The sequence below is a fragment of the Ambystoma mexicanum genome, chromosome 5p (assembly GCF_040938575.1).
Source record: "Ambystoma mexicanum isolate Mex_15411 chromosome 5p, UKY_AmexF1_1, whole genome shotgun sequence".
NCBI classification, from domain to species: domain Eukaryota; kingdom Metazoa; phylum Chordata; class Amphibia; order Caudata; family Ambystomatidae; genus Ambystoma; species Ambystoma mexicanum.
Genome location: NC_090930.1, coordinates 1192896068 through 1192923485, shown reverse-complemented (window position 1 = coordinate 1192923485; position 27418 = coordinate 1192896068). Strand labels below are relative to the sequence as shown.

Sequence of the window (27418 nt, the reverse complement as noted above, 5' to 3'; positions counted from 1 at the left end):
AGCGTCCCGCTGCAGATGGATTTGGAAAAGTCCCTATCTGTCCTGTCTGTCTGCTTTTATGTGTTTAGAATGTGGGTGTGTTCTAGCATCACTGACCCTACCTCTCTCTCAGCTTCTAATTGGTCAAACTTCCATTTATCATTTGATTGGGGAATGAACTGTGAGTCAGAGTGATGTCATTTTACAGCCTGCAGAAAGTCCACTCCTCCTGTCAATTTACACACAAATCTAGATTTGAAACAAATACATATTTGCAGAGGTACATATTGTTTTAAAATCATATGCACCCATCATGCATTACAGGAGGTATACCCTGTTCAAACTCTGCTCTTCCTGGGAGCTTGCATTCAGAAATGGCACATATTTCACTTTTTAACTGATTTTGCAATTTCTGACATTGACCCAACTTTACATACATGTGTGCAGGGAGTAGGGACATTAACTGAAGAAGTTTCAGATTTTTAACATGCATACAGTTAGAGTAATATCCATTTTTCCGCTAAAACCCCCCTGAACATGCCACCGGGTCGAAAAACCTCTTAAAATGTGGGCAGAAAAATCACAAGAATTATGGTATCATTTATAAAATTTTCACATGTCCGCTCTATGAGTTATTCATCTTTTTAAAGTTATGTTCTGGCTCCAAAGGGGTGTGGTTTCCCAGGTCACATGGTATGGAAACCAGTCTTTCCAGTTTCTGCCAAGCCAGCTTGCTCTCACAGGCAGTGCCCCTCCCAGCTCTTGCCAAGAGGAAGCTACATTTTACGACTGCGGTAGTAAAAACCTTTGCCTGAGTGAAGAGGGCTTTGTTCACTCTCCTGCAGAGCCCAGGTAATTCAATTATCAGATAGATGGCATATCCTTAGTGGGGGCAGCAAAAGGAAGGTTGGCCTGGGAACACAGTGGTGACTCAAGTTTCACTGCTGATGGGGGTAGTTGCCAGGCAGAATCAAGTTCCTTAAGCCAGACTTTCAGCTACTGTCATGTTATTTGTTGCTTTTTAAATTAACTTGCAATTTTACACATGCAGCTAGAATGCTGATTCTAAGTGCAAAACTACGACATTTAAACAATTGCAACCTATGTGACACTCAAAAGTAGGTCACTCAGTCAATTTGAACATTTAGATTTGTAGTGTCTTTCAGTCCAATGCAACTTAAACTGCTGAAATCCACAGCGCAGCCAGTCTTGTTATAAACCTTGTCTTATGATCTTCATTTCCCAGATTTTGTAGGCACACAAAACTCCATTCTGCCAAATGTCTGCTGGTGTTCAGTAAATATTTTGCACATATTGCAATGTTTGAAAATAGGCATTTTGACTTGCCTTCAGGGAAACAGAGTGGTTTTAAAACGCCGGCTTTTGGATAGTGGTGAGTACTGGTACTGCACCCATTTTTGGGATTTAAGAAATGAATTCCCAACAGTTCTAGGTTGCATTTGGCAATCAGCATTGCCATTCCCAATGGTTTCAGACTACTGTGCGGGTAGTCCAATGGTGGTTTTAGGCAGTGTCCTTCTGTGCCCATAACATCGGCAAAAATGAGTGGCAGCCTATTCTTCATGCATTTCCCTGTGCATTTTCTGGGAAGCTCTGGCCATCATGATGTTTTCATGTCAGTACTGCACAGTTTTGAGGTAGGGCTAGGATGCATGGGTAAATACATCCCACAAGGCTATTGGGCGCAACACTTAAGTGCAATTGGTAACAATACTTAATGTAATTGGGAGCACTACTCGAGGCTATTGGGCGCAACTACTAAATGCAAATGGGAACACTTCTAATTGAACTTTCCTGCGAGAGGCTATTGGGCGCAACTCCTTAATGCAATTGGGAACACTTCTAAATGCAGTTTTCCTCGGAGAGGCTATTGGGCCCAACACCTAAATGCAATTGGGAACACTATTAAATGCAGTTGGGAACACTATTGAATGTACTTGAGAACACTTCTAAATGCAACTTTCCTGCGAGGGGCTATTGGGCACGACTCCTGAATGCAATTGGGAACACTTCTAAATGCAATTTTCCTCAGAGAGACTATTGGGCACAACACCTAGATGCAATTGGGAACATTATTAAATGTAATTGAGGACACTTCTAGATGCAATTTTCATTAGAGAGGCTAATGTGTGTAACTTCAGAATGCAATTGGGATCACTTACTAAATGCAATAGGGGTTAGGTGAGAGGCTATTCTAAAAGCAATTGGGAACATTTCTAAATGCAACTTTCCTGCGAAGGGCTATTGGGCGCAGCTTCAGGATGCAGTTGGGAACACAGCTAGATGCAATTGTGAGTACTTCTAAATGCAACTTTCCTCAGACAGGCTAATGGTCACAATACCTAAATGCAATTGGGAACATTATTAAATACAGTTGGGTACACTACTGAATGCACTTGGGAACACTTCTAAATGCAATTTTCCTCAGAGAGGCTAATGGGCGCAATACCTAAATGCAATTGGGAACACTTCTAGATGCAACTTTCTTCAGAGAGGCTATTGGGCAAAACACCAAAATGCAATTGGGAACACTTCTAAATGCGAATTTTCCTCAGAGAGGCTATTGGCACAATACCTAAATGCAGTTGGGAACACTTCTAATCAACTTCTAATCAAGCAACTTCTAAATGCACTTCTTAATTCAATTGGGCACGCTTCTAAGAGCACTTATAAATTCAACTTTTCATAGAGAGGTAAATGGGTACACTTCTAAGTTCACAGCGAGGCTATAGGGAAGACTTCTAAGTGCACTTCTAAAATCAACTTTCACAGAGAGGCAATTGGGCACACTTCTAAATTTACGGCGCGGCTATTGGGCACACTTCTAGATTCAGCGAGGCTGTTGGGCACATTTCTAAATCACTTCTTAATTCAACATTTCATAGGGAGGGAAATTGGGCATACTTCTAAATGAACTTCTTAATTCAACTTTTCACAGAGAGGGCAATTGGGCACACTTCTAAATGAACCTCTTAATTCAACATTTCCTAGGGAGGGAAATTGGGCATACTTCTAAATGAACTTCTTAATTCAACTTTTCACAGAGAGGGCAATTGGGCACACTTCTAAATGAACTTCTTAATTCAACTTTTCACAGAGAGGCAGGTTGGGCACACATCTAAATGGACTTCTCGCGTTCTGTTCACTTCTTAAATGCAACTTCTAAATGCACTTCTAAATTCAACTTTCACATAGAGGCTATTGGGCACACTTCTAAATGAACTTCTTAATTCAACTTTTCACAGAGAGGCAACTTGGGCACACTTCTAATTGAACTTCTTAATTCAACTTTTCACAGAGAGGCAAATTGGGCACACTTCTAAATGCACTTCTAAATTCAATTTTCACATAGAGGCAAATTGGGCACACTTCTAAATGCACTTCTAAATTCAACTTTTCACAGAGAGGCAAATTCGGCACACTTCTAAATGAACTTCTTAATTCAACTTTTCACAGAGAGGCAAATTGGGCACACTTCTAAATGAACTTCTTAATTCCACTTTTCACAGAGAGGCAAATTAGGCACACTTCTAAATGGACTTCTCGCGTTCTGTTCACTTCTAAAATGCAACTTCTAAATGCACTTCTAAATTCAACTTTCACATAGAGGCTATTGGGCACACTTCTAAATGAACTTCTTAATTCAACTTTTCACAGAGAGGCAACTTGGGCACACTTCTAATTGAACTTCTTAGTTCAACCTTTCACAGAGAGGCAAATTGGGCACACTTCTAAATGCACTTCTAAATTCATCTTTTCACAGAGAGGCAAATTGGGCACACTTCTCAATGCACTTCTAAATTCAACTTTCACATAGAGGCAAATTGGGCACACTTCTAAATGCACTTCTAAATTCAACTTTTCACAGAGAGGCAAATTGGGCACACTTCTAAATGAACTTCTTAATTCAACTTTTCACAGAGAGGCAAATTGGCACACTTCTAAATGAACTTCTTAATTCCACTTTTCACAGAGAGGCAAATTGGGCACACTTCTAAATGAACTTCTTAATTCCACTTTTCACAGAGAGGCAAATTGGGCACACTTCTAGATGAACTTCTTAATTCCACTTTTCACAGAGAGGCAAATTGGGCACACTTCTAAATGAACTTCTTAATTCCACTTTTCACAGAGAGGCAAATTCGGCACACTTCTAGATGAACTTCTTAATTCACTTTTCACAGAGAGGCAAATTGGGCACACTTCTAAATGAACTTCTTAATTCCACTTTTCACAGAGAGGCAAATTGGGCACACTCCTAGATGAACTTCTTAATTCACTTTCCACAGAGAGGAAAATTGGGCACACTTCTAAATGAACTTCTTAATTCCACTTTTCACAGAGAGGCAAATTGGGCACACTTCTAAATGAACTTCTTAGTTCAACTTTTCACAGAGAGGCAAATTGGGCACACTTCTAAATGAACTTCTTAGTTCAACTTTTCACAGAGAGGCAAATTGGGCACACTTCTAAATGAACTTCTTAATTCCACTTTTCACAGAGAGGCAAATTGGGCACACTTCTAGATGAACTTCTTAATTCACTTTTCACAGAGAGGCAAATTGGGCACACTTCTAAATGAACTTCTTAATTCCACTTTTCACAGAGAGGCAAATTGGGCACACTTCTAAATGAACTTCTTGGTTCAACTTTTCACAGAGAGGCAAATTGGGCACACTTCTAAATGAACTTCTTAGTTCAACTTTTCACAGAGAGGCAAATTGGGCACACTTCTAAATGAACTTCTTAGTTCAACTTTTCACAGAGAGGCAAATTGGGCACACTTCTAAATGAACTTCTTAGTTCAACTTTTCACAGAGAGGCAAATTGGGCACACTTCTAAATGAACTTCTTAGTTCAACTTTTCACAGAGAGGCAAATTGGGCACACCTCTAATGAGCTGGGTGCAATTTGAATTTAACTTTTTCAGAGAGGCTATTGGTCACAGCTTATAAGTGCACTTGGGAGCTACTTCTAAATACAGTTGGGTACACTCCTGAATGCAATTGGGTTCAACTTTCTCAGACAGGCTATTGGTCAAAACTTCTAAATGCAATTGTGTATATGTCTGAATTCAGCTTCTAAAGTACTTCAAAATCAACTTTCGCGGACAGGTACACGTCTAGATTTGCTTTCAAAGAGAGGCTATTAGAGATTCCATCAGGTGTGGCATATGCTAACATTCACACTTCTGCTCAGAGGTGGCGCAGGCTAATTTGTGTGGTTCTCTCGGGCTACTGTACTAGTTATCATTAGACTGTAGGCTATTGAAAGGTATGTTAGAGTGGCAGGAGCTTTCAGGAGCAGAGTAATTGCTCTACGTCCCACCCAAGCCAGCACTTACAGTTTTGTCGGTGCCCGGTGTCTGTTGGCTTCTTTGGCGTCCCCTGCGGACACCTGCTGACACTTCCTGGAGCCGCCTCATCCAAATGATGTCTATGCCTTCAAGTACCTTTTCAACCTTCCTTCTTCTCTAAACATAAGCTCCTTGTCGAAAGGGTTTTCTTTTTTGCTTAGCTCGATTTCGTGTTTTCAAATACTAAAATAATGAGACTTTTGCTTATTTGCTTTTAAGCTCATGTTTTTTGAGCAAAACATATTTTTCCTTTAAGTATTTTACTGTATCTTATTTGGACTGTTTGCACACATTCACAGAAAATTACTTTTAGTCAAGAATTCATTGCTTCCAATTGCATTCAGTTTCTTTCAATTTCTCCGTACTCACAAAACAAATCGCGCCCTGTATTCAGCAGGCTCATGCGGTTCACCAGTGGACCAAGATCACACATTAGCTCGTGTGTGATTTCGACGGTTAGCCTCGAAAATATCAGGCTAATCAGAACTGTCGATCCTCACAACAGAGAGATTTGGTGGACCAATCAGAGCCTTAGAATCTCTATGGCAGTTTGGAGCTGATATTAAAGGTCCCGCTCACCTCCGGTTTATCTATTGGCAGAGCTTGGTTGTAACATGGAGGAACAGGGCTGATAGCTCAATGGCAACGTGCTTTCCTTGGAAGCAAGACGACACGGAGCACCACAGGTTCAATCCCCGGGTCTGCCCTTAGAAACCTCTGGGTATTAAGCGCGTTATAAATAACCTTTCATATCAATTATACAAGAAGATAGCAGAAGAACGAATGCTTTAGCCATCTACGGCTCTTTTTGACATATTCCTTTTTTATGACATCTTATTTTTTATTGTGCAAGTTTTGTGAAGTCTATTAAATTCTTACTCCACCTTTGAGAAATCTTTGGTGACATCCCTTGCGATTTTTAAATCCTTTCTCTTACCTTCCATCCTGTACGCAAAATAAAAATAAATAAATAAAACCTTTGTGAAAACCTTTTGAGAAATCCATTGTGAAACTCTTTGTGAACACCTTTGATTCTTTTCTTAAACCCTTCTCCTTCCCCGTCCTCCCTCCACGCCCCCAAAACAAGCCACACGTTACGTTTGCCTTTCTTCTCTTTCCTGCTGTGACAGGCTCAGTGACAGTCACTAAATGGTAGTCTCCTGCCGGCCTCCCACCAACCCTGGGATTTTCACTGCCTTAGTCACTCACAGGAAAGGTCACTTGTGTGTATGTCATACAAGGTGACCACTGGGACCCTCCCCTTCATAACATTACCACAAGAATGTGACACGTGTTGCACAATGAATGATAGTCACTGAGTCCTATCTCTGGCCTTGAACGTACTTGAGATTTCTAATCTCTAGAATTGTGTTCTAAGTAGTCACAACAAGATGGCCGACTGCTTTATAGCTACGGAATAGCAATATGTTGGATTTTCTCCACCTTAGATACTGACACAAGAAATGTCACATTTGTCTGCATCACCGAAGGTGGTGAAGGGCATTCTCTCTTTCCTAGCATTAGTCACAAACATGTGGCACACTCAGTCACAGTCCCCTCAGGGTAATTGTCCAGCCACCAAACAACTGTGGGGTTTTCATAAAAGACCTACTAGCCTATATTTTTTTTCTTCACTGTTCTAGCTCCCCCCTCGATTAAATCCTTTTTACTTTTTCAACCTCCACTTCACTCAGCTGAAACCCATTTCAATTTTCATTTTTCAGTGTTCACTGAACTTCACCAGAAACCTCCTACCTCTGCCTACAAAACTGATCATGAACTCTAAGTGCACCTGCCTTCACTGACCTTCCTGGCCCAAACCGCACAGTCTGAACCCCAAAGCAAGTCTCAGAACGTTTTTGTCGGCTGAATCAGAGTTTCTTTAAATATGTTCTCCTAGGCATATTTTTGACACACAGTATAATATAGCATAAATGTGTTCTCAATTCTAAGAATCAAAACTCAATGTCACCTATCAGGAAGAGAGGCCGAACCAGCAAAGGAACAAATGTAAGGACAAACTGTTGCTTTTTTGTGTTTATGGGTGTAGTCAAAATAAGCCAGTGGGCCTCATTCCGAGGTTGAAGGTAGTCACCTCCAATACAGGTACCGAGTCCGCCCTCGTTCAATGGGCACTTACCAGTCTATTCCGACTTTTGCGGGACCGGTAAGTCCCCATTGAAAAAGCCATCCCCCATTCCCATTTCAGCCCCCATAGGGCTCAATGGGAAGGTGCTAATAACGGTACCGCAAATTGCGGTACCGTTATTAGCTCTGAAGTCCCTTAACGGGCCCCGTCCATAACGCCTAGTAAAACCAGGTGTTAAGAAAGGGACCCGCTAAGGGACATCGGAATAGGGCGCAAAGGGATTACCGGCACCAATGTCCTTAACGGTGCCCGGTATCCATTTGCGCCCACCTCGTAATGAGGCACAGGAACTCTAGCCCTTCTTTGTCTTCCATGAATTCAATGGAAGGCTGCTTAATCATGCCGCACCTCAGTTGCTTGTCTGTACATTGAGTGTGGGGCGAGAAGCAGCCAAGTCTCTGGCGCAAGTTCGATAGGTGCCAAACAATAGACAATGCCTGATGAAAGAGCAGGAAATATGGATATCAGGAGGGCTTATGAATTAATTAATCTTTTATGACGTGCTCAATACTGGAGGCCATTCTCTAAGCACAGGCCAAGAATTCGAACCTGTGTTGATCTGTGTTGTCTTGTTTCCAAGATAAGCACATTACCCCTGAGCTATCCTCCTGGCGCTAACATTAAGGAGTCCTTTCCTGATTTGCTAGTAACAGGGGATACAGAGTTGCTGGATGGGAGGGCATGCATTATAAGGCACAGCACTGTGAATGTATGTTGGGACCTTAACAGGCAGTGATGGAGAGGGGATCAAGGGTTGGGGGGGGGGGTGGGAGGGCAAACACTGTTGTGAAGGGTTGTGGTCCATGCCCACCTGAGTATCTCTGACATTCCTCATTCACAGTGGGTTGCTAGCCCAGCCCAGCTCAGATATCATTTAAATGTGGGCATATTGCCTCCGCCTGTCTGAGCAAGCGGACAAGGACCCTTGAGGAACTGCAGGTCATTCTGGCAACTTCCCCAACAAGTCAATCTGCAGCAGCAGCAAAAGGGACAGAAGTCTCCCTGCATTCGGCCTTGTCTGTATTTAATTCAGTTGCTTCCCTTGTTTCATATCATTTAACCCCATGGCAATAACGGGCTGTGCCAGCAGACTCTGTCTGGGGCACCCATTTGCCTTGCTCTCCTTATTAAGGGGCCATACCCTGCAATATGCAATTCCTGCAACGTGCACTAAAGTACTTTAAATGGAGGTGTAAGTTGGAGGGAACTGTACTCTTTGCAATGTGTGGGGACACAGTGGCATGCAGACTGCTGTGGTAAGACTGAATGCAGTTTTAGGGAGATCACTGGTCAGAATAATGTCTACCCTCTAGTACAGTGTGGAAGCTCAGTCAAAGGTTTAGCAGAAGGTGACTATGTCAAACAGCAAAGGTTTACCTGTGCTAGACTCTGGATCTACCTTTCTAAGCCTCCTACTTATCTTTGCGTCTCTAGTTCGGCCTTGTCACTCTAGTATCCCTAGGCAGCGCTTGGTGCCCGACTCCCTCCACAGGCTCTGCCGCGCACTACCAGTCAATGGTCTCTCTACTGGGGACTCCACAGGCCCACCTGAGCCTTGCTTTCTTCCTCGGGTCCAGCATGACCTTTGACCCCCTTCCTGCACTAGCCGAAATGGAACTCCCCTTAAACATGGCCGACTCAGCCATAGGCCATGCAGTGTTTCCCTCCCTTTTCACCGAGCAGGTCTGGATTCCATCAGGCACCCGGGCACGAAAGCACAGCAACAACCAGCTCTCACCTACCTTTACGGCGTGGTGAAGAGTGTTTTGATTTCTTTGCTCCCTTTTCATGGCACCACTTTGGCTGGAAGCCGCACGGGTTTCTGCCACAGACTGCCCGGCTGCACAGCGCTGCCACCCGCCCTTTGCCAGAGGCGCGATACACGTGGGGCTCCCTAGGGAAAGGTGTCACTGTCATGCCTTCTGTTTAGGGGCTCATGGAAAAACACGTCTTGCCACAACCCCCAGTGCAATCTTTACCCTCCGTTGCCTGTCCTTGGAAACCATGTGAATGTTCATAGAGCATGAATGTCAAATGGGTATCGCCCGAGGTTGCAGTGCCACCCTCAGCATTCCTCTTGGTACCCCCACTACCACTGTTTCTGTGACCTCTGGTCACGCGCTAGTATGTTTAATCCAAAGAGTGGTAACAGCAGCACTTAAGTGCTCTTGGCCCGAGCCATCAACCGAAATATTTGAAAATGAAATTTCTAAGTTCAAGCAGCACTCCATAGGAACACCTCCCAAGCTGCCTGTTGTTGTGCAGCCGGCTGTCATCATGGACTTGGGGGCGGAGTCACATCTGCATTCACACTTTGAGGGTCTTGTGTGATTTTGCTCATGCCGCATGGAGGTCTTGAAAACTGAGGGTTTCGCTCCTCTCTGCGTGGAAACATACTGCCCTCCCTCCTCACACAGTGAGCTGCCGTCCCACCCAAACAGGCAGAGTATATGAATTAGAAAGTGAGAAAGGACTAATTTGAAAGAAGGCATTTGACCATGGGAGTCAGGATCATGTGACCCTTGTTTACAAAATGTGTGGAGGGGGGCACAGATTATCATTCATGACATAATATCCAGTAAGGGAGTGAGAGGCATCGGGTAGAAGTGTGGAGAGGCCTACCGCCAAGATCTGGTTCTTGTACGCCAAATAGCCAGCTCTCACACATTTTCTGGACGGTCACACCACTTATGGGGAAAAAAGACAAGCACCTTACACTGAAGTGGAACGTGCAAAGGTGGAGAGGACACAACAGCCACAAAATCGGACCCAGGCTTTAGGACCGAAAAGGACAGTACGGGGATTGGTATGAGGCGGCGACGCAGAGCAGCAGAACGCCCTGGGAAGTGGGAAAGGGTTTTGTCAACAGTAGGGATATGCGTGGCATGTAATGTATGAGCTGGGTTCTATGTTGAAATACCAAATAAAAAATAACGAGGCCGGAAAAGCCGATGTTTTTTAAATCGAATTTCCAAAATGCCTGTTCGTGTTTTTTTTGCACTTAAAAAAAAAATGCAGGTGAGACCCCCCTGCATTCCCCAACATTCCCCCCAACCTTAATGTATTCCATTACTACATGCCCCATCCATTTTTTATGAAAAAAGTGCAAAGAAGTAAAGAAATTTTATTAAAATAATTCAGCGTTTTCGGCCTCGTTATTTTGTCATTCGTTTTTTTGAGGGAATACCCTGAGCTGCAGTCGGCTATGCGTGCCTAACTGAGTCATTATTTGAGGACATACTTTAACAAGATACATTTTCAAAAAGCTTCATACTGCTACCGAGCTCTACTTCGTCTCGGGAGGATAGCTCAGTGGCAACATGCTCGCCTTGGAAGCAAGACGACACGGAGCAACACAGGTTCGATCAGAAACCTCTGGGTATTAAGTGCGTTATAAATAACCTATCATATCATACTCAAGAAGTCCCTTTGCAAACTAAGGAAAATCATTCATCAGTTATCTGTGCTTCAGTTATCTGTGCTTCAAAAGTAGAATCTGGCTTTTGCACACTTTCTCTGGTGTTTTCCCCAGCAATTCACAACTCAGTCATAAATCGCGCCGCCCCGGGCAAACACATCTTCCAAACATAGGCCACATCCTGACTCTGACAATCTAAGGTTCCAGGATTCCGGAAGCAGGCGGCGTCAGATCAGCAAACCCTTAGTAGGCAAGGGTAGGGGGCATTCCTGGTCGCTGAGTGAGGGCGGGAAGTAGACACGTGAGCCAGTACGCCAGCGGACTCCAACCGGGGGCATACCTTCATGCCATCGCAGTCTGCACACTTTCCATGTAAGTCTCTTACATGAGCACTTGGTGACCTACCTAAGAATATACGGAACACAACAAACCACCTAGCATTCAGGAAACTCCTCCAATCATGGCTCTTCACAGCGTAAATACAACAGCGACGCACTAGAATGCCCTCCCCGTTAAACAATGATGAAAATAACACCAACCTCGGTCGCTCCCAAAATGGACATACACAGAACCCAAAGAATGGACCCCACGCCAGACCATAAGATATTATGGGAAATAGCAGCAAAGGGAGGTCACCATAGCCTGATCACATACTCAGACCGAGACAAAACCCCTAAACGACTCATCCACTGCCTCCCGGCCGTACCATAACCGAAAACCCCCAGCAGACACATTTAGATAGAAAGTCTGTGAGAGGAGACCACAAATCCAGCTCCGGCACCCAAGGAGGAGAATGGTCACCCAACCCACACTAATCAATCCATCAGCATTAGAACTCCTACAGAGCTCGCTAGAATAGAACGGCGAGGATGACTTAGAACACTTACAGAGCGCGTTAGAACAGCACAGGGAGCACTTCACACAAACCTAAAACCCTGCCAGGGGTAAACCCTTCGCCCACCCTGATGAGACTGGGAGGATTGGCGAGCGCCACACTCGGCCACAGCTCTGAATGTTAGCATGTTAAACTTCATATAACCCACTAAAAAAAAACTCAGCATTTCTGCAGACTTAACTCACTCAAAAATCTCACACAACCATCTCTCGCACAACAACCCGCACGCACTTCACAACACTGCAACAACACATAAGCCGCACCAACAGCACAAGAGGACTGAGTTCGATCCGACACTCGCACCAAAGCTCAGCACCCGGTGTATACCGAGTTGAAGCTGCCAACAGAACACCACACCTATCACTATCCTACTCCCGCTTCACCTACTAACCCATCCCACTTTCTCGTTTGCAGATCCGCCAGAGCACCTCGTGACCAACTCCATTGGTGACGGTGCGCGGTACAAATACCTTTAACATTTAACATTTGACATTTAACTTGGTCTATGGCTGGACCGGTGGGGAACTTTGCCCCAGTTTGCAAAGAGAGGGGTCAGAACAGCTCTGCGTACATCTGGAGGAGGAGGATAAAGAAATATTGATTTCTGGGGGCAGTGGATTTTCTGTGCCTTCTGGCTTTGCATTTCTCCTGTAGAGCAGATGTGTCAGTCTGAAACCACGGTAGAGTTCCTCTAAGTATTAGCCTATCATTTGCGGGGGAAGGGAGGAGATGAATGGCTGGTGCTGTACACCATGTGGCCGAGACGACGAGGCACACTTATAATGCAAAAATTAGATGAGGCAAGAAACGCTTACAAATCTGATCAGGCAAATCAAACCTGACAGATGCTGATAGACAAAAAATCCCCCAAATTGTACGAGATGTGCAGGGAAAAAAAGATGCTGTTATTTGTTTTCTTTTTCACAGTAGTTCTAGCCCAAATATTCTTTGTGGAGACTCGAACAAAAAAGGTATGCAGACATTTCCCCAAATATTCTATGCCCAATTTCCTCTATGCAGAATTTCAAAATGTACTTTTTACCTAATAAGCTATATGGCAGAAGTAAAACAGGAACAAATACACCTAGAGCTCACTAGTGAATTAAATAAAGAAAAAGAAGAGAAGGGATTCAGGGGTGGGAGAAATGGTGAAAAGGTTCTCATGAAGGCTAGATAATAAATGACAAGCCAATAAGAAAGAGCAGGGACAATGGAAACGAAACAGGGTGAAATAGGGTGGTGGAGGAAGGGTAGACAACATTGAAGGAAAGTATAGAACAGCGCGTAAAAGACAAGGCAGAAGTGCATGGCAAATTAAGGTGTCCACAACCACTGCACCTATAGAAAACTAGATAAAATAAACAATGCTGATCGTATGAAGCTCTCAAGGGTGCTAGAGACCCACCGGAAACCAATCCAAAACGGCGACTGGAGTTCTTCATTATTAAGGTCTCAGACTCCTCCGCCCTGTTGCTTAGTTGAGTTATAAACATGATACTAACTGGGGATAATAGTGTAGCGCATGACACTGTGTTGGGTACTGTGCTACCTTCCTTGTTAGGACCTGAAGGAGTCACTTGTACAGGCGGCTTTGACCCTAATTTGCCTATCTCGATGGATGTTGAGGACCTATCCTGTGGTAGCCTGATTTCTAATAAGAAGCTTAAGTGTGTATTGTTAAATACTCACTCCTTGATCAAACATGCAACAAAGGTAGCAGATTACATTGTCGAGAAGCGTGGTGATATATTTGCTGTGACAGAATCCTGGGTGCATGAGGCAGACGGCCGTAGGCTTGTTCTCGCTATCCCCCCAGGTTATACGATTGTTAGAGCTGATAGGTTATCAGGTCCGGGTGGTGGAGTGCCCTTCATATACGAGGCCTCTTTACAGATACATGAAGCTAAGGTTTTAGGAGCATTGGGTTGTGGTACCCTGTGGGTTAAATGGCTATTGGACCATAATACAACCTTTAATCTTATACTTCTATATCGACCTCCCTCCACAATGCCAGATTTCTGCTCTCTATTATGCAACATGTTCATGTCTTTTCTTAAAACCTAATCAAACCTGACTTCTGGGGGATTTTAATCTTGGTCTCTCTGATGACTCTGACCCTATGGCAAGAGTTACTGAGTCTGCATAAACCAATCTGGGATTTGTTCATCATGTTACTGATGCAACTCACCACAAAGGTCAGACTCTCGAATGGGTCACCAGCCATAATGTTTCCACGAGGAGCCTAGACCTGATCTCTTGCCCACGGTCCAAACATTCTTTGATCTGTTTTAACATTGTTCTTTCCTCACAGTATAAGAAATTTAAGGCTGAAAGGATTACTAGTACTTCCAGAAAAGCTGTGTGGTCTTTCTGCTGAATTATTAGTGCCTAATCGCCTTTCTATTGATTCCAATATGGCAATTAACTGGTCTGACCACCACTTAATCTGCTTTAAAATGACACCAGAAGAAAAACGAGCCCTCCTCCTCACACCTCTCAGTCCTATTGAAATGAGAAACACCCGCAATCTCACGATAGACAACCTCACCCCAGTTTTGGTGGAGGCCCTTGCAGCCCAATCCTATGCTAATTTCAAACACTAGCGGTTTGGCTGACATTTATCATAACTGTCTCAAAATCACCATCACCGCTTTAGCCCCGCTCAAAACTCAAATTCCGAGGTCAGCCAAACGAGCCAACTTTTGGTACAATGAGGAACTTGTAGCGCTACAGCGAAACAAAAGATCTCCACAGCATATTCACAGAAAATCCCCCTCGCCGATTCAGCCAAAACATTCCTAGCAGCAAACAAACTCTACAAATCTGCTATTATTGAACACAAAGCTAACACTTTAAACACCCATATAAATAATGCATCCTTGAATTGCAAAGAACTCTTTACCATCCTCAAAGAGTTGGAAAACCCCACCCTGCCGACCAACCCTACCAACAGGAGTAAAGCCGGGTGCACCACTATAGAAAATGCACTAGCCTCAAAAATAAATATGCTCCAAGACAAAATTCTAGCCAAGAGAAAATGACTAGACAGCAAAAGCTCACCTCCCCCACTCATGGACACTGACCATGGAAATTCAGTAACTCAATTCAAATTCTCACAGGCCAGCCAGAACCAGGTGCTGGACACCATAGCCAGGCTAAAATCATCCAACTGTAAATGAGATAGTTTGCCCGCCCATCTAGTTAAACTCTGCACACCGACATTAACACCAATTATTACTAACTTTGTCAATGCCTCCTTTTCCACTAACACTACCCCGGCCAGCACCAAAGGAGCATGAGTTACACCTGTTCTTAAAAAAACATCGTTAGACCCTACAGTACCTACAAACTACTGCCCTATAACACCAGTCCCCTTTCTGCTGAAAATAATTGACAATATTGCTTACTCTCAAATACAAAACCATCTTGAACAAAACCATCTGCTAGGAGCCAGACAATCTGAGTTCCGGCCTAGTCATAGCACCAAAACGGCATTATTGGACGTTAAACTCCAAATGGACTCCATAAGAGACTCTGGTAACCTGTGTATCTTACTCTTATTAGATCTATCAGCCGCTTTATCTGGTGGAGCATGGCAAACTATGCAATACTCTGTCTGATCATTTCACATTCTCTCACGAAGCCACCCTCTGGGTCAAATCCTTCCTTTCAGAATGGACCTCAAGAGTTGCCATAGATAAGGAAGCCATGGACCTCATACTAGTTCCCATAGGAGTTCCACAAGGGTCACGCAGCTCGCCCACCCTCTATAATGCCTACACAAAGTTGCTGTATGCTTCCCTTGATGCCATGGTTGTCGTTTACAAGAACTTGGCGGATGACACTCAGATACTCATCCCCATCACTGGCAACCACGAGCAAGACACAATCACTGTAAACAAAATCTACATCATAATCCAAAACTGGATGGCTAACAACAGTTTATGTCTCAACGTTGAAAAGACTGAGATTCTCATTGTAGGCTCACCCGCCAAAATCAAATCTCTACACTCTGACTACTCCTTCATCACAATCAATGGAACACCTATCCCTATCCTGAAACAGGTCAAAACGCTGCGCGTCCATTTAGATACTAATCTAACAATGACCAAACATGTTCATTCTTTTTTTTTATTTTTTTTTTTTATTTTTTTTTTTTTTATTTATATGACTCTCTTTATAATTGTATAAATGTCTCAAGACATTTTTCACATTGAAATGTGTTCTTGGATCCTGCTCTTGCACCGAGACATTCTAATTTTTATGATGAAGAAAGAAAATTCCATGACTCAAATCATCAGCTGCGCCGGCTGGAGATTAGCTAGCACACTTGGTTGCTGCATTCAGTCAGGTTTCCAAAAGTCATCTGTAGCGAGTAATAGCAACGCAGCAAATTCTACCATGAATTTTCAATGGTAGTTATAGGTCGTCTGTTCTCCGCTGCACACCTCCCCAAGTGTGCACCCACTACCCAAAGTTGCTCCCAATTCTGTATTTGACATACCAGTTCTAAATACAGCATTCCGACATAAATATTTCCGCCACACACAGGAAGAGATGCACAAGTATGCAAACCACAAAGGATATTTTACACAGAGAAAATGGAGACCTGCACTGATCCCCGAATGTAGAAGTAGAGTTCCATCGAGCAATGTAGCTTTGGCATACTTTCCAATTCCTTTTTACATTACATTTGTAGGCTCATCATGCTCAGTTCGTCACTTTCCTCTCTTGTACACAGGAGATGTTCAGGTTTTATACACAAAGCCAACACTAGATCGGGTATGCTTGTTAAAATATCCAGTGTGAAGGAGGGTAGACCCATCTCACCATTTTTAAAACGCAGCATCACCACAGCCAAGGACCCAGCCTTGGAAGTGCACCATGTCTCAATAACCAGAAATTGAGGTAGTGCCTCATGCACCTTTAACCGGCAGAATTCCACATTATCATCCATCAGGAAATTTCAGTGTCCAAAGTGTAAATGTGTATCAGTTCCGCGATAATGCTATGGAGCACTGTTTTGGTAAGATTGTCACTAAAAACCTGCCACCACTGCTTCTCAGCCTCTGAATCAGCTGGCACCTCAACACCATAGCACTGCAGGGCAAAGAAAAGGATGGCTACTGCTATGTGCTGTGCTTCATATTGAAGGCACAAGGCCCGGTGATAGCTGTCCCGCAGCAAGGCCCAAGCTGCTTGTGCAATAGGCGTTCGATCCCAGCAGTGACGATTCATCCAGTTTTTAGCGAAACCAGGTAGTGCAGGAGGTATTTGTGTGGGTGTTGGAAAGAGACTCGGAAGTTTAAAAGTCTCAGCATAAGTAATTCACACTGCACAATGCTGTCTCTGAGCTCCCAGAAGCGGGCGTCCAACTCCAGAGGATCACTGCCAGGATTCAGGTACCTGTGGGCCACATTGATAATATCTCTTGTCCGCAGGTGCTGCTCCTCCACTTTGCCTGCCAGGTAGATTGCAGACATTGCCACAAGGTACGGATCGTAGGCATCAAGGCTCGTTTCACAAAAGAACTTGTGGTAAATGGTGCAGGCAGTGGCAATGGGAATAGACTGCATTCCCAGCTTCACCCCTGCTTCCATGATGAATCGTGTCACTCTAAAATGTCAAGAAGATGAGCACTGGAGTTGAAATGGACATCGAAGCCAGTTCCAGCCAAAGCTCATGGAAGAGCCATCAAAGCAACATGGACAAAGTATCCAGCCAGACAAACATGTTCATTCTTTATCATCAGCCACGTCTTATACATCCAAACCTATTGCAATAAGCCGCCAATTTCTGACCCTGCAAAACTGTATCACGCTCACCCGTGCACTCATCCTGTCTGAGTTAGACTACTGTAACGTACTGTTGTTAGGTTCCTCTAACACAAACCTGGCAAAACTCAAACTCTTGCAAAATAAAGCGCTACCAGCAGCCCTTGGCATAAAGAAATCTGACCACATCTCCAAGACTAGGAGGGAAGCTCACTGGCTCCCCATCAAATCAAAGCCAGAATGATCTTTAAAACACTCTGCATTACTCACAAATGATGCATCAGTAAGGCAGCTCCCAACAACCTCAATAACGCCATCATCCATAACAAGGCCATCAGAACTCTTAGATCTAACAACAGTGCCCGACTCTTTGTCCCACGCGTCAAATGCACAAGAGCGGGGGGGACAAGCTTTCCAGTAGCGGCCCTGAAAATATGGGACTCCCTCCCCCATAATACCAGAAATGAGCCATCCCACCAGAGATTCAATAAGACGTTAAAAACATGGCTCTTTAACTAATACTAAACCTCTAGCAGATTCCTTGCCACTCTAGTGATACTACTTCCCTGACATATCTGTCCTGCAATTGTACCCATTACTGTTACCTACAATGTTGAAGATCTGTACTAAATGCAACCATGATTCCCCCACTGTAACTAGAGAATCAATTGCGTAAATCATACTGTTTTGTAGATGTAACCCCATCATTTGGTATTACTCCACTGTAACCAGAGATTGAAGTTTTTTGTAACCTACGCCGTGATACCCCCAGATTTGGGCGTATAACAAATGTTATAAATACATAAATTAATTGATAAATAAATACATCTGGAAACCACGTTGAACAAGTTGGACACTTATGCATGCATTTCAATTTGCCACACTTCCTAGGGTTAAAACATTGAGTGTCATCCTGGATCAGGAGCTTAACATGAAGACGCATGTGAGTAGTCTTGTCTCATCGTCTTCATACTCTCTTGAACTATTGGCGCAGTTGAGAACTTTTTGGGGCCATGATAATCGGACCACTATTGCTAGGGCTTTTGTGGGAGCCAAGCTAGACTATTGTTCCAGTTTCTTGCATGGCAGTAGAAAAGGAGACATTGCCCAATTACAGACAGTGCAGAACAATGCAGTGCGGGCAGTTGAGGGCCTTCACAAGAGGGATCCCATCTCTGAGGCTAGGAAAGGCCTGCACTGGCTTCCGGTTGCCTCTAGAAGCCCTGCACTGGCTTCCAGTTGCCTCTAGAATAACCTTGTGTTTACTATCACACAAAGGTGCTTATATGGCACAAGTCCAGTGAATTTATCGAGTGGACTCTGCTGGCAACCTGCTTTAAGTGTACTTAGATCTAACAACTCCTTTCTTTTGCCTGTGCCATGAGCCAAGGTTGACTCTCGTTTCTCAGAGGTCCTTTCCTTATGCTGCTCCAAAATGCTGGGCTGCCTTTCCGCCTGATCTGAGATCGTGTCGCTCTCTCGATTGCTTTGAGCGTGGCCTACAAACTGCTCTGTTTTGCTGATTTTTCTCTAACATCTGTTGCTTTCTTCTGGCTCTCTGACTGGACGTGTATGTTCCTGTTTCTGTTTTACCGCTCCCTTGCGTGCAGGGCTGTCCCTAGCGCTAAATAAATAAATAAATGAAATGAAATGCACGATCAAACTCCTTTCACATATAATACAGAGCAGTGGCCTGATGTTCATGATGACAGGGACCGGTCTCAAAGCAGACACCTGTTAAAGGCAAAAGTCTGTCACGCAGTATAATGAAGTTGCTCCAGGTCTGATGTGTGTGCTTAGAGCTGACACGCCAATTTGCAGACACGCCTGACTTCTTATCGCCCTTTCGTAAATGAATTAATGGCTTGCTTTTTCTTGCTGCCCCCAGGCTGTATATCCCCTCGTACCTGGCAAGAGAAAACCCCCCGTTTTCCTCAATGTCATCACAGCATTAGCTGCTGCTGTCGATACAGCTAATTGAAGGCCCGCTGCCTTAAGGACCGTTTTAATGAACAGCCAAGTAGTTTAGCTCGCGATCAGAACATTTCTCAAAATCCATACATTTTTAAAAGGCAATCAATAGAGAAATAGATTTATTTAAAAGAGCACGTCAAGCCATTTCAATGTTCATACTCGGGTGCTAAGGGGGACTTTTAAGTCCATCAGTTCTAGTCTTTTAAAGGAGCTTTAACTTATCCCGGCACGGTATTTCAAATTTTTTTTTTTTTTAAATCTATAGCCATTGGATTTATAGTCCAATGATATTGTCAGAATTGGCCCTTGGCCTTAGCAATATTTCCTTGGGACTTCCTGTGTATGACCAAAGCTCACATACGGAGTCGGTTATAGAAAAATATCCCTAGGGGGAACACCAGCCTTTCATACGGTCAATTCAACTGTTAGTGGTCCTGGATCTAAGGCAAGCAAAGGCACAATGATGTGCATGCTTAAACATTAGCACCTGGGTGCTGGGAGCCAGCCAATCTGATGGCTAGGAACGCAGACTCGAACCACCGGTACAAGCCTGTGTTCCAAGTTGCCTGACGGCCAGCTCCCCCACCGCCATCTTCCCCCTACCCTCTAACACTCTATTTATTTTTCTCTCGCCCACCCACACTACTTACCTTTTTGCAGCGGGGGCCGCCGCTGCATCTACTGCTTCCCCTCGCCTCCCGCTGACTGCCATGGAACGGGAAGAGGGGCTTCGTACGGAGCCTGGCATTCCCTTTCCCTGGTGGCCATCCTGGAAAAGGATTTTCCTTCCTACAACAGAAAGCCACGCGTGTCCCTTTGCAGGAAGGAAAACCCTTTTCTTTAAGCACCTAGGGTTACCGCTTTGGCAACCTGGGGTGCTAATGGCCTTCTCCCCCCGTTCCTCTGTTACAGCCCCTGGAACGGGGGATGAACTCCACATTACATTTAAAGACTGCAGTCCACCAAGAGGTGCATGTCAAAGCCCTGCTCTAAGCAAGTAGTTAAATCGCTCTCTTCGCCTGCCCTTCCCTACTTCCAGGTCAACGTCCCTTTCACTTCCAACCATCCCATGTCGAAACAGCAAGATGGCCGGCACTAACAACCTCTAGGAGAATAATACTAGTGGAATCGAAAGTAGGTGTGGTATTGGCACGCATTCTGGTATTTGTGGAGTGCTACGTAGTCGACTGTAGCACGACCAGTGGCACATTTGTTTCTTTTATCTCAACCCATGTCACATTAAGGCGGTTTAAATGAGCTAAAAGTTTCTTCAAAAACAGCTCCTAAGTGGTAATGATTTAATTGCAGTTTTACAAAGAAAGGATAATGATACTCATGAATAAAAATATTTGTAACTCATAACTTTTAAATAAATTCCCCAAAGTTGGGTCATAATACCATGTAAACAAAATTCAGACTGCAAAATGCCAATCACAACAGGTGTGAAGTAGATAGCTGTTTTATTTAATGAAGATGCATACAACCATAATACAAATGCCACTGGGCATATCACATTGCAAATTGAATTGCAAACACCAATGCGCGTGACAAGGTTACCACCACCATATTACAATACACTGTGACTCTTTCAGGCTGTTTTGACTAATCAGTATCATTTTCTTGTCTTTGTAAAACTGTTTATCCCCGACAATCAGACATTTTTGGGGCTCTCCTTTCCTGATTAGACAATGATTTAATTGCAATTGTAATTGGTTATTTATAACGTGCTTAATACCCAGAGGTTACTTAGCGTGGACCCAGGAATCGAACCTGTGTTCCTTCGCGTAACCTTGCTTCCAAGGCGAGCGTTTTGCCCCTGAGCTATCCTCCCTGCTCAGCAGAAAGCTGCTCATTACCTACATTGTCGGCATATTACAGCGATTCAAAACAGACATTTCTGCCTTCAAAAACGTCTACATGAATGATAACGGGTGGTAGCAGAGCTAGCGGTGCGGCTGTATGGATGGGCTTACCTCCGGCTCTCTTTTCAGGTGTTGATGTTCCCCTCTTGCAGCTGAAATGTATGCATTAGTATTGAACGGCGCCCCTTGAGGAGTCCTTCACCACCTCTGGCACCAAAACCTGCCCACATAACTGGTAATGAGAAATTGCAGTTATCAAACAGCGTCCAAGCTGCTTCTGGTGTAACTAAAACATCTTATCCAAGTGGGTGCTCAGCAACTTCCTTATTGAGCAACACAGCATCCCAATACACAGCCCTGAATGAAAGCACCTGCCCTGTCTCACTTGCGTTCCATGTCTGGGTGGATAGCTCAGACGTTAGGTGCCTGCCACCTGCATGAGGCCAGCCAGCACTTTGCCAGTTTGAATCCTGTGCAAGGCTTCCTGGGTAATAATAACACCTGCTTTTCCAGCACTTGGGATTCTCACACGAAGGCCTATTTTACATTATTTTAGAAAAGGTCAAGAGTAGTAATAACATGTTGTGTTGGGGTGATTTCAAGAAAAGTGTAATATGTACAAATTGTAATTTCAAAAATATATGAATGGGGTAAATATATACCTATACAAATAAAAGTGTGTTGTATGTACAATATGTCCTTGTGCTGCTGCAGATCATCATCGGGTTTCATCTTTGTTGGATTTATTTTCTTAGGGAGATTGTGCTTATTTTGGATTATAACACATGGTCCTAGGTTAAGATGCATTTATTGTACCAGCAGTTTGCTTTTCACTGTGTTTTTTTTCTGCTTAAATGTGAAAGTATTTTCTTGAAAAGTGCACCTTCGTGAAAATGGACTCGGCCCTTATTTACACTTTTTTCAAAACCTCAAGAACCTTCTGTTTGACAATGAGCCAGTGACGCTTCCTCAGATTTGGTAGGCGCATGAACTGCACCACTGTGTGTGATATGGACTTGAAACAGCCGGCTGTGTAATTGAGTGTCTCTGAGACTGGCTGGCCGCTCACTCACTAACTCAGTCACTCACTCACTCCAAAAGCGCACAACGGATGGATTCAAAAAGTCAGGCCTTATGCATGCTGGAGGCACAAGTAGTATAACAGATAACGCCCCTCCCTGTAGAGAAGGCGTATATTATACTTCCCTACTGATCCTCTGAAACCACGCAATCAAGGTGCGACAGAGGAAAGGTGCCCGCATTCCGGAGCAGAATGTCAATTATGGCTCCTGAGCCAGGTAACTGCCACGCTGGGGTCTGATTAGTCATCATTATTAAAAGTTATAATTGCACACTGGGGAACTGAGTTGTGGTCTGGTGACGGTATCTGCGGAGGTGAGAAAACTGAATAATTGTGATATTATTTCTCTATGTGTTTCTTTGCTTCTTCATTTGTGTGTGTTGTGCTTTTACAGTTGCAAGCTTGCTGTGATCTCTCCGCCCACATTTTGTTTGCAATTGTCATTACTTACATGTGTCTAATTAAAAAAAAAAAGAAAAGTAATAACAAACAATAGCAGATGATCTATCACTTGTATACGTTGTGAAACATAGATAATTGATTCCAACATTCATTTCATAGGTGCAGGGTCGGATTGGGCCAAAAAACTGTCTCGCGAACCAATGAAAAAGTGGCCCACAGTTGCAAATGGCAATTCATACATTTTGTGAAACTATTTCAATAGTACCAAAGGCGGAGTTTTTTTATGAAGTGTGATGCACATTTTGCATTTGAAAGAATATTTATTCAGGAACACTGGTCAAAACTATAAGCCGCAGAGTGAAATAACTCCCCAAACTGGCCCAAATTGGCCAAAAAAGTGGCCCACTTAGACCATAAAAACGGACCTACACCAGAATTTTGTGTTTTTGGTTCGGACATATGCCTATTTCCCTATAGGCCAGTCCGAGCCGGCATATGTGCCTTTATAAAGGTATCGGGAGGCAGTTAGTTGGGAGATATCAGGTATCATGGGAGAGTTTCTGTAATGAGTGACAGACACGCATTCTGAGGGATACATGTTGCATACTCAAGCAGACCATTTAAAGCTGAGATGCTTCCCTGAGTGACTGTGTCTCTCAGAGTGCTGCACCCATGTCCAAGGACATAGAAAAGTTACTTTTAAAGTGTGTGGACAACATTGCCTTTCGTTAAAAAAGACTTCCAGCACATTTTTGAAAAATAAAATACTGGCTAGATGTAGTAAGTGTTTTAGTGCAGACTTGTATGTGTGCATGTGGGGATGTATGTATAGGATTAATAAGGTGCAAACCTAGCTGGGAAGCCACGTTCTTAGGGGACTGTCCCCAGGGCGGGTTACATGCAAGAGTGCAGAGACAGCAGAGTTGCTGGGATGGACGGGGAGCAGGGGAGGCGGAGCAGAGTAGTGTTTTCATACCATTCCTGAAGTGTATGATGGAGGGCATCAGTCTTGTCTGTGTTGGTAACATGTTCCAGAAACCAGTGTCATAGTATGAACATTACTTTTTCCTGGTTTTCCTCTTGCAGTTCTTTGTTTCCAGCTCAGCAATGTTGTGGCTTCTGGTGATGCACTGGCCTTCAGAGATGCTGAGTTGTATGGCCAGGTAGAGCTGTGTTTTGGTTGTCAGGGCTTTGTAGTTGACACAGAGAGTCTTGAACATGATGCATGCCTTAAGGGGTAGCATGTGCAGCTCCTTAAGAAGGGGTCAGACTTCAGTTTGCCTGCAGGCCCATCCTGCCCTACTAAGAAAACAGTTTTTCTCACCTTAGGAACAGAATGTGCAACAGTATGTCTCATTGATCCACTCTTCTGAGCGACTTGCTGTCTATCTGCAGTTCATCTGAGGCTGAGTGAGGTCCTGGCTTGACACTGGTGAGAGGAAGTGTGAGGAATTCGACTATCCACACAGTGGGTTTGTGCTCACCTGGGCCTTTCTGGAATTTTATATGAAATTGAATGATGGTAGATCGACTTCTGAAAAATGTCTGGGGCTAATCCGCACACATATTCCTATGCCCACCGCACCACCTACACGTAGACCTGTGTACTGTGGGTGGACACAGCCTTCAGGCACAGTCCACCCTGTCATATTTAGTTGGGATCTGACAGGTGGAGTACATGATGCATCGCAAAAGGGGGAGGGTCAAAACCTTCCACCTGCTATGCCCAGCCTAATTAACTATCAAAGGCTCCATGGATCGGCTCTGTCTGTTTGTTTAACCTCTGCAGATGGTGGCAGCAATTAACATAATTAACATACTATGGAATATACTTCAAACAGGCCCAAGGAGACAGGAAACCCCAACAACCTTTGATATGCACTGTGTCAGCCTGAAGCCAGTTCCCACGTCTCAGTATCAAGGGCAGTGACCTGTCATGTCTGCAACTATGTATTTAGAGTAGTCATCCCCGCATGATACCACATTCAGAAGGTATGAGTATGTGGTTTGGCTGAGACCAAAAGTCTGGTCCTGCCACAGCTTCAAGGGAGATCTGCCGCTTTAATCAGGAACCACAGAGAGCTAATTTACCCAGGGAGAACCTTTGATCCACAACAGACAGGAAGATGGGTGGTACTTAGTATTACATGTTTTCACCCCTTTACCTTTTCTGTTGCAAAGCACTATGGTTATAACCTCAAGCATACAGGAGATTGTTGGTGGGGACCCAGGATTGGTTCATTAAAGTAGGCTTAGCCTACATCAAGCACTGGGGCCCATTTGGCTGTAAAAGAGAGTCAAGCCCCTCTTCTGGGGAGATCATCTGAGGACTTTGCAAGGAGTAACAAGATGGACTCATTTGGGTCCTGGCTGAAGGTAGAGTCTGAGTTACAGCTTCCTCCAGTGAAGGAAGGACAGGATTTTCAAAGAGGGAAGCAAGATCACTTCCCTAAACATCACCCAGGGTACAGAGGGAGATACTGAATAAAGAGGACCCTCCAGCAGCTCCCGAACCGGTACCCAGCCAGCACACAGAATGCCCTACAGCAAGCTTCCTAGGTGGGAAGTGCCAGGCAGTCTCTGAACCAAACCCAGGGAAAGGTTGGTGCCTGCAACACTCTCCTCCACCTTAAAGGATGACACAAGCCCAGTAAAGAAGCTAGGAGGAGTGCATCGACAAGCATCAACCAACGTCCACCTTAAAGGACATTTTTCGAGCCAGTCGAGCCTCTCGAGCTGCAACCGGCTGCAACGCTGACTGTTGTCATGGAGCAGTCGCTAACATCGTCCGAGATGTCTCGATCAGTGCTTCAAACCCACCAACCAGCACTGAGACAACGATTCCTGACCCAAGCTGCTGTGTAGCCTGCAGCCATCTGTCCAGTCTTGCTCGCCCAACTGCCTCTCGCCTGATACCCAGAGCTGTCTCCCATGTTGAACTCTGTCGCAGAAGCTGCAAAGTGCCCTGAAACCGATTCTACACTGTCAAGCACGAATAACTTCTATAAGCACAAGGTACATTGTAGTTCTGTCCCCTGGTACATCTCTAAAGCCGCCTAGTGACATTTTATGACCCATTGCTCCCTTTCTGTTGAAATCAAGTATCCTTGAACTATTGTGATGTATTACCAACTACCCTCCTGTCAGTATCCAGAGTGCATCCCCTTTCCTTCTTGAAACTGTCTGTCCTACGCATTCCTTTACAGGGGGGGTTGTATTTTGGAGTGTGCTAGAACTGTCTGTTGTGATAATAATAAAATAGACATTTTTATACAACCTTAACTGGACACTCCTTTTTATCATTGGGTGATAATTGTATTTTCGCTGTGTTGCAACTAACCAACGATCCCGACCTTGCGGAGATAAGCCTGCCATTCCATCCACTTACAAAATTGGACAAGGAGGGTTTGTCATTCGTTTGTTTTTCCAATCTGTTTGGATCCCGTCTGGTGTACTAGAGGCGTGGGGCTGATTGATGGTTTAGAAACCTATCCCTGGACCACTGGTGAAGTTGATTCGTCACAGGAAGTGCAGAGATTTGCAGCCGAGCAGTCAAGGAGAGGTCAAGATCAAATGCCCCGGTCAGTCCTATAGACTGCCAGCTACAGCTGGCCAGAGTTACTCACTAGCACAGGAAAGCCGTGCAGGACGAGCTGGCACCAGGCCCTCGTTCTACACAGAAAGCGGGGAATCTTTTTTTCCTCTCAGTGCCAGTTTAACGTTGGACATTCATTTAAAACAAATCCCAAACATTTAATTTAGGCCTCGAGCTGACACTTCTGGCACGTGGAGCCAGAAAAATGAGCATTAAAGATGATTTTCCGTATGTATGCATGGGCAGCAGGAACAGGGAAAGAACACCTTTTTGCTAGACCACTGCTAACTGTGCAGCAAGCATGAATGAGGCACAGCTGCTTCTGTGCCTATGATCAAACACACTGTGTCCACCAAAATTTGAAGGCTGGATTTTGCCTGCATATGCTGTGTTCTTCCTAATAGTTTTGCAGCGCAACGTTCTAATCACACTTTGATTTTCATGTCTGCGGATCCTTACAGCACCATTTAATATTTGCCAGCGAAGTAAAATGACCTTCAACTTAATTAATGTTCGCAGATGGTTCACGCCTCCCATTATCCCTGCAAGCAAGGATTTGTTTTGATTTCGTTTAACAATGAAAAGTTGAAAATGTATAGGTCTCGTCCATGTTTGAGGCATTGCTGGCCATCTCGTTGATGGAGAGGAGGACCTTGATCAGTGTGCGCAGGGACTCTGGGCAGCCAAAGCTGCTGATGTTGCTAACAGGCCCATTCAGGCTGGCGTCGCCCAGCACAGGCTTCTCCTCAAGGGTGTTGCTGCCCATGACCGAGGCGATGCCGAAGTGGCCATGGTGGTTACCGCTCACGAGCAAGCCTGTGGGGGCTCCACGTGATACAAAGTGGCTTGGTAGGTGACTTTCTTTTCCTGACCCCCTAAAATTCTTTCCCCAAATATTCTAACTCAGTTTTG

At 44.3% G+C, this 27418-nt stretch overlaps 1 protein-coding gene and 1 pseudogene across 2 annotated transcripts in view; both read right to left on the bottom strand.

Annotated features, from left to right (window-relative positions):
- The window catches only part of CDH20 (cadherin 20), a 1428111-nt gene that overhangs the window by 796048 nt on the left and 604645 nt on the right, over nt 1-27418 (bottom strand). The window lies entirely within an intron of this gene.
- LOC138481486 (cyclin-Q-like) lies at nt 15975-17460 on the bottom strand (annotated as a pseudogene).